Source organism: Sodiomyces alcalophilus (genome assembly GCF_042370955.1).
Source record: "Sodiomyces alcalophilus JCM 7366 unplaced genomic scaffold ACRALscaffold_2, whole genome shotgun sequence".
Taxonomy (NCBI): Eukaryota; Fungi; Ascomycota; class Sordariomycetes; order Glomerellales; family Plectosphaerellaceae; genus Sodiomyces; species Sodiomyces alcalophilus.
Genome location: NW_027263533.1, coordinates 6,370,926 through 6,379,175, shown reverse-complemented (window position 1 = coordinate 6,379,175; position 8,250 = coordinate 6,370,926). Strand labels below are relative to the sequence as shown.

Sequence of the window (8,250 nt, the reverse complement as noted above, 5' to 3'; positions counted from 1 at the left end):
ATATTAGAGTAATCCGCTATATCTCCTTATTAATATACTACTATATATAATAGGCGCCCGAGTCTTTTACCTATAGCCTTTTAAAAAAGAACTATATTATAGAAAGGCATCTATACCTCTTCTCCTTTGACTGTCGCTAATAGTTACGGACGTCCTGATCGCTAATGCATAGTTCAGGATATAAATCGGCTTCGATCTTATGCTATATTTACTTAGTAACTTCGAAGGCTATTAGCTTTCTTATCCCGGATAGGTAAAGAACTGTATCCTTAATTCGCGATATTCTAACTGCTTTTTAAGAGTCTACTCGAGTATTTACCAAAGCCGTGATACCTTTATAGGGTAGAAGCGGATAGTTATAGCGGTTACTCTCTTTGTTTATAGTAAAGTGCTACTCGTCTCTAAGCAGCCTTACCTTAGTAAGCTAATAGTATCTAATTTTATATATTTTATTACTTTTTATTATTATTCTTTTTTTTTTTTTTGCCTCTATAGTGTAGTGGTGGTATACCTAGCACACGGTTAGAGGACCGGGTCGGTTCGAATCCGGCTAGAGGCGTATATAAAAGAGGGAACCCGTTCCTTTTTTACGCTACTCGGATCCTATTCTAGGGGGCCCTTATCTGCCTTAGTATATACGATAAGGGTTAAATAAGGGGCCCGTTAGACCCACCTTCCGCCCGGCTTCGCTAGTCGATAATAGGTGCCACGGGGGAGTTAGTCGCCTTACCGTGGAAAAACAAGAAGATAGTACCACGCTGTCCCTAAGCGCGTACGTAAAATACGCGGCGTCTCTTCCACGATACGGAGGTAGCCTCTTACGCTATTACGTAAGCGTTCTGCGTGGGCACGTAGCCCGCGTTAGCTCCACCTATAGCCATAGAACAGGGAAGCTTAGAAGCTTTAAACCCTAGGAAGCGTATATATAAGTCGCCCGTAGTGGGCCTATAGGGTTAGCCCTAGGGCATATAGGAGGCGTATAAACCAAACTAAGATAATCACGCGCGCGCCGTTAATCGAGCACGTAGTCGGCTTTAAAGCCGCTACGGGTAAAACGCTACCGGCTTCCTAGAATAGAAGCCATGAGTTTCGTATATATATTAAGTTAGTAACGGGGCCCCCGCGGTACCCGTATAAGGCAGTAATCCTAGAGGAGGACGGTATAGGGGTTTTTATCTAAGTCTTATACTAGTTCCCTAAGTCTTATACTATGGTTTTCCCCCCTATAGGTATCTAAGAAGGACCGTATAGTCAGAATTCTGACTCCTAGCTACTTAAGGTAGGATAAGGATAGCGGAGTAAGAGATAATAAATAAAAATAAAATATTATTCTTTTTATTCTCTTACTCTGCTATTCTAACTAGTCTAGGAGCCCGGCTTAGACTATATAGTCGTTCTTAGCTGGCTATAAGGGGGAAAACCGTATTCGGGTAGAAAAACCCCTATACTCTCCTTATTAGGATCGGTGCCGTATCGGGGCCTTAACGGTCCCGGTAATAACTCGGTACGTATCTAGATCACACCTCTAGTCTAGTAGCTAACGGGAAGGTAGCCGGTTAGGGATTTTGGGTTAGCCTAGGGGTACAGTATACTATATAGGGGGCCGACACAGAGCCGCGGCGGTCTCGCGTTCCGGGAATCCTCTCTATATTAGGGTAGCTGACTTTATTTACGCCTTCCTTTTAGACGGGGGATTTTAGTAGGGGCTCCTGCCTTTATTATAGATACCTACCGAATTCGGCAGCCTTCCATAACTATAGTTAGGTTAAGTAAAAGTTTTAAGGGCCTCCGCCCTTCCTTTTATTTTTCCTCCTTTAACCCTCTTATCGCGATATTATAGGTTTGCCCTTAAGCCGCCCCCCCCTCTATTCCTATCTTCGTTCCCGGCTCTATACTATAGTTACTAATAATACGGGTTTAGCGGGTTATAAATAGATAGAGTTTTACATGTGTGTGTGTGTGTGTATCTATTTAACGCCTTGGCGGCGGCCAGTGAAGACTGGCGCCGCGTCCCGCTATCGGGATATCGGGCGGTAAGATATCTATATATCTATGCCTAGGCCGTATAGTGCTAATCGCTTAACTCTATACCTCCTAAACTATAATAACTAACAATATCTATACTATATTATTAAAGAAAGTATATAAAATAAAAGATAGCTCCTATATCTCGCCGTATACCCTCGGTGGTCTACGTGCCTATAGCTATCCCACTATCCACTAGTCTATCCACCTTCTCGCTAGCACTCCTTCTATTCGAAGGGATTAGGCAGATCCTATTAAGGAAGCCCGTTATATCCGCTAACACGGCGAAGGCCGCGCTATTTATTAGGATCACTATAAGGGTCTCCTAGGGGTTAAAGCGGCGAGTTTTCCTCCCGTCTTCGTGGTACCAGAGCTTATCTAGCTATCTACAGGAGTTTCTAACCTTATAGTAGTAGGCGAAGTGCTCTGGAGTTTTCGTGTAGCCGTAGCCGTAGTAGGCCACGTAGCTATTATAATAAAGCCTTTAGTGGTATTCTTTAAAGTCCCCGTGCCCTATCCTTACTTAGATTAGGCGTATTAGGGTCTTACGGGGGAGGGTTAGTTTTTTCGGTTCTCTCTAACTAAACCCTATCTTTTTTTATACGGCCGCTTTATATCGGTATAGCCGGGACTTAGTATACTATTTCTAAAGCCTAGTCTTATAGCGGGCTATTATAATAGCTTTTACCCTTACCTAGGTTAGCCTTTTATTTTTTAATAGGATCCCCTAAGCGTCTTTGCTCGAGTAGAGTTTATCCGCTTATTTATTACCTAGGATCCCTATATATCCTAATAACTATTATAGATAGGTCGGGTAAATTATTACTAGGCGTTACTATTATAGGAATTCTTATCACGATAACCTAGGTGCTATACCGGTAAGCCCCTAGATTATCGCTTAATTATCGATATAATAGGTAATCTCTCCTATTCCGGGGAGGCGGACCGCCACGGCTAGTCCTTTAGCTACCCCGGTTACCTCCCTATTAAAAACCATTATATTACAAATATATACGCGACTAAAGGTAATTTCTTTTCCGCCGCGCTATATTAAAAAGGCCTAGGTTATATTTTAGCCTTTTTATAACCCGTCTAAGAATACCAGTATATACTCCGGGTTTAGCTTATCGACCTACCTATTAAAGGTCTTTATAGCTTCCTCCTTAGTCCTATTATTAAATAGGATCTTATCCTAGTAGCTCTATCCTATAAAACGGAGTCTTATTAGTCGGTGTTATAACGGTCTTATATATATTAGTTCTTTTATCCGTAATACTCTTAAGCGCCGCGTTAAGGCCTTAGTCTGTCTCGCGTCCCTTTAAGTAATCGGGGAGATAGCTTATACTACCGGGTAGTCCTTCTTAAGTCCCGCGATCCGGGTTATATACCTCTACTATAAGTACTCCGCGTAGTCTTTTACTATAGGGATTCCTAATTCCCGGTATAAGGCTAGCACCGGGACCGTCTTCTAGGCTAGGAGTATAGTCCTAATTATAGTTATTTATACTCGGGTTATTACCTTGGTTTTAGTAGGTGTCCGGATAGCGACCGGTATTACTTTTTATAGATAATATCGTGGCGGCCCTAGGCTAGAGCCTATAGTCCCTCCTACTAGATCTCCGCTACGTAGTGGGTAATAGTTAGGATATATACTAGTATAGCTTATTATAGCAAAGCTGGATTCGGGCTATAGGTAGCTCCGGCGAGGCCCCGTATATAGTTAGCGACCTTAAGTCCCTTCCTCGCCTATATCTCCACGTGCTCTTAGAAATCAAGGCGTCTATCTATATATATACCGAGCTACCTAATCGGGGCTAGTAGCTTCTATCCTAATAAGTTAGCGGTATAAGTAATCGCGACCTTATAGTCGAATAAGGGCAGTTCTATTATAGGGAACTAAGGGATCCTTTAATAGAAGAAGAGTTAGGCTTCGGCTTTACTATAGTCTAGCTTAACTCCGTTATCTCTATACTATTAGAGTTACTATTATAGTATCTCCTTAATTATTATTACCGCTATCTTAGTATCGGTATATACTATAACGATATATATATTAATAGCGTATCTAAATCGGTTCTTCTTATTAGGTATACGGTGTATTTCTACGATACTAAGTATATATCCGATTAGTAAGGCCGGGGAGCCTTATAGGAGGCCTATTAGGTCTAATAGGGTATATTCTTCGGGGTAGGAGGCACCGAAGATCACTCTAGCACTTTATATTAAGGCGAAGCTCTCCTATTATCATATAGTCGGTATATCCTAGCCTTATTTACGTAGCCTATAAATAAACTAACTATATAGTACGGTATCGAATACCCCTTTTATATTATTAGTTACTATAATAACCTGCTTCCCTTATACGAGCTATAACTTAACCTTATATATTAGGATCGCTACTAGGTTAATCGTGGACCGCCCTGGTAGTGCCCTGATATACTAAGGGTTCAGGATTCTAGCGTCTATCGCCCTATAGGCTATCCTTTTTACTATAATACGTTCTAGGCCTTTACCTAGTATACTAAGTAGCTAGATCGGTCTATAGCCGGCGATAAAGCTAGTATCCTTCCCTGGTTTATTAATTATTACTATATCTCCTTTTCGGAAGGGTCAGGGGTAGTGGCCGGTTAGCCTACACGCTTTAAAGAGTTCCGTAACCTCCTCCTCGATTTCGGGCCAGATTAGTTAGAGTAAGGGGACGCTAGCGTTATTACCACCTAGGGTAATAGTATTAACCTTTACCGTATATCGCCTTACCTCGTCCCTAAGGATAGGGCCGTCCTACGGAATAGCCCTAACCGGTCCCTTTAAAGGGCGGTCCTATAGGTCTTCTAGGTCCGGGATATCTAGCCTCCTAGCCAGTTTTATCTTATAAAGGAGTTCCCCTTTCTTAGCGTCTTTAAAGTAGCCTAGACTATCGTGAAAGATCGGGGGGGCGGTTATACTTATAAGTGGCTGGTTATAAGTTATTCACAGAGTAAGGCCGAATAATTAAATTATCTAAAGCTAAGGAGAAAAGAAGGAAAGGGGAAAACTCTGTAGGTGTTTACGACCTAAATATAATATCGCGGCGACCCGCTAGAAGTACGCTATGATTAGTCGGAAGATCCGGTGCTTTACCGGATTATCTTTACGGGGTTAACCCGTAATATTACCCCCCTCCCCCCTCGGTGAGTCGTTAATCTCGGTAAAGCGTTATTATTCGGTCGAATAACGCCTCTTTATTAATTAAATAAAGGCCCCTAGTAGCTTTTTAATCCTAAATAACGTCTCTGTTTATTAAAGAGTGCTCGAGGTAGGCCTTTATAGTTATACGAATAATTAACGTGATATATACGGGCATTATTATTATTCGTAGACGGGTCGTAGGATCATTCCTTCTATATAAGGAACCGATATACGTACCTTCCCTAACCGTGTAACTCGTTTATTAATAATACTAACTTTACCGTTACCTCCGTTATTCCGTTTTTTTCTTCTCTTCTTTAACCATATCCTTTACTATTAGTAGTATGTTTTCTATCGCCTATCACCCTTTCGCACGCTATTTTATCGTTCTAACCCCTTATCTCTCTCTCTAGAAGATAGTTAAGTTTTTAGGATTATCTCCGGCCCCTAAGGTATATTTCTTATTCTTCCTATAAGCCTCGCGCGACGTTTACTAACTTATATATATAATATAGGGGGCTAATAATAATAATAATAATAATACCGGCGAGGAGGCACCTACTCCCGCCCCGGCTAGTAAGGAGATTATTACTCCTGCCTTAGCTATAGACCGCCGCGCCTAGCTAGCCCGAGCCGCTAAGGCTAAGGGTAAGCGTTCCGTGGGCGAAGCTTTTATAGTGGTTAAGAGCCCCGCGAAGCGCGCTCGTGGAATAAAACATCCTCCTAGAGGGACCCGTTTAGTCTTCTGCTACTCTTATATAAAGGCTATTACGAATAGCTAGGATAAGCGGCGCTACCACGACTAGTTAGGACCCGGAGCGAGGATACCCGATCCTAAGTATTATAATTACTCGAAGGGCGGTTATAGGTGCGTTCCTCCTCCGCCTAGGATAACTAGTTTATCGGCAGCACTCCTAAAGGCGGCGAAGGTAGTTAATAACAACCCCTTCTATGGCCCTAAGGCGATAAAGGCGCTTAAAGCGGCTTATTCGGCCTTCTAGAAGGCGTCTAGGGTTTTAAAAAAGACCTCTAGTACTTCGTAGGAGGATAAGCCTATCTTAACGCTTATCGACTCGGGTACTAGTAAGCCTCGCTTATTAGTATAAGCCACCGCCTCCCCCCCCTACAGGGACTCCTATATTATAGTAGGTGGACCTATACCTATCGCGGCGCCTCCTATTATCGTTATGCCTATTCCTAGTATAACGATTACTTTTATAGGGGTAAAAGGCCTACGCCGGCTTAACCGGTTCTTATAGGTAGTTAAGAATATCGTAGGGGTTATTTATATTAAGGTAAAGGATATTAAGTCCTTTAAGGGAAAGAAGACGGATAGGTAGGCTAAGGTCGCGGCGTTTATATCGTCTCCCGTTATCGCTAAAAGCGTTAACGGTCACGAGGATACTCGTAATAACGTTAATCTTAATACCTAAACCCGGTAGCTAGGGGCGGGGCTTATCCGCCCCGACTTAATTAATATAAACGGCTTAGCCGTTATTCTAACCTTTATTTAATCCTTACCGCCTTTCTTATAACTTTTCTTCTTCTTATACCGTTCGCGTAGTCCGTTATTAACTTTAATAGGGCTATACTTCTCTTCGTAACGGTCTAGGGCGGTTAATTCTTATAAGGACTCCGTCGGTTCCTAAGATATCTAGGCGTATCCTTCCTATTTTACTAATACCTCTCTCCTTACGCCTTTACCTACCTTCCTATTCCTAGCGTATAAGATTTCCTCTACTATCTATTCGTCTTCTTTAAGACTATCATAAATTAGTCCGGGTTAGGGGTCGTGTAGAACTTAACTAGGAAGCGGATCTTCGCTTATATATTATAGGAGGTCTATATAAAACCTCGGGTATACGTTTAAAGGCATATCTAGTTTTATAATATACGGGTTAATAACCTTAGTAACCCTATACTTCTAGTATAGCTAGCTTAACTTATATAACGGTCTTAGGGTAAAGTAGTTTGTGAGCGAGAGCTATATAAGGTTACCTTCACGAAGGCGTTTAGCAAGGATATAACGCTTATTCGCTAACTTTTCCTATTATAGCTATATAGCCGCTATTAAAGCTTAGGCGAACTCTATAGCTTCTTAGAGGCAGCGAAGCAGGTTATAGGCTATAAACTCCTAAGCGTCGCTGCTTAGTTCCTTATAAATCTAGATCGGGTCGATATAGTATCCGTGTTTAAGGAAGAACGGACTTATCTTAGTAATAAAGCTCTCTTAGTTATTTAATACTAGTTAGGCGGCGGGTAATAACCTATCCTAATCGTCTTAGGTATAGCAGATAAGGGCTTAGAGGTACGCCTATACTTCTTAGTTCGTTTATTCGGTGGCTCTATTAGTCTAGGGGTGGTACGCTATACTTAATCGTTATTCGACTTTAGCTAATTTATAGAAGTATCGCTAAAAGCGACTCGTCTAGTTAGAACCTCTATTACTTATAATTAAATAAGGTATACCGTGGAACCGAAAATAATAGTATAGGAACTATTCGGTGTAAGCTTCCGCCTTTATAGAGTCTATCGCTTTAATAGTAATAGCCTTTATAAGTCGATCGGTTATAACCTATAAGTATCTACACTTCTTCTCCTTAGTAGGAGGCAGATCCGTTATAAAGTCTATTAATAGGTAGCTCCTTATTTATTTAGGAATCGGGAGTGGTTTTAAGAGTCCTTATCGAGCGTTCCTTTACGTATAGCTCTAGTTATAAACGTTATAGTTACGTATAAACCTATATACGTCTTAGTTTATTCCTGGCTAGAAAAAGCGTCTCGCTATAAGGGTAATTATATTATCTCGCCCCGGGTAACCTTTAATTATAGAGTCGTGTATAAATTAGATTACTCGTGTTTATAATATACTCCCTTCTTAAGCTCCCGGCACCTATAAGCGATCTCGGAATGTTAGTAGTCCTTATAAGGTAATCCCGTATTTAGTAATCTAGGCTCGGAGACCTAATAAAGGGGAAAACTATCGATTACCTTTAGATACGGCTTATATAGCTTAGCGATACTAGTTATCTTTTTTTACGATAGCGTCCTATAGCC

General features: G+C 41.4%; 1 non-coding gene across 1 annotated transcript; it reads left to right on the top strand.

The window, feature by feature from the left end:
- Positions 1–485: 485 nt before the first annotated feature.
- Positions 486–559, top strand: ACRALDRAFT_t91. The gene has a single exon. It is a non-coding gene; the product is annotated as a tRNA-OTHER (tRNA).
- The last annotated feature ends 7,691 nt before the right edge of the window (positions 560–8,250 follow it).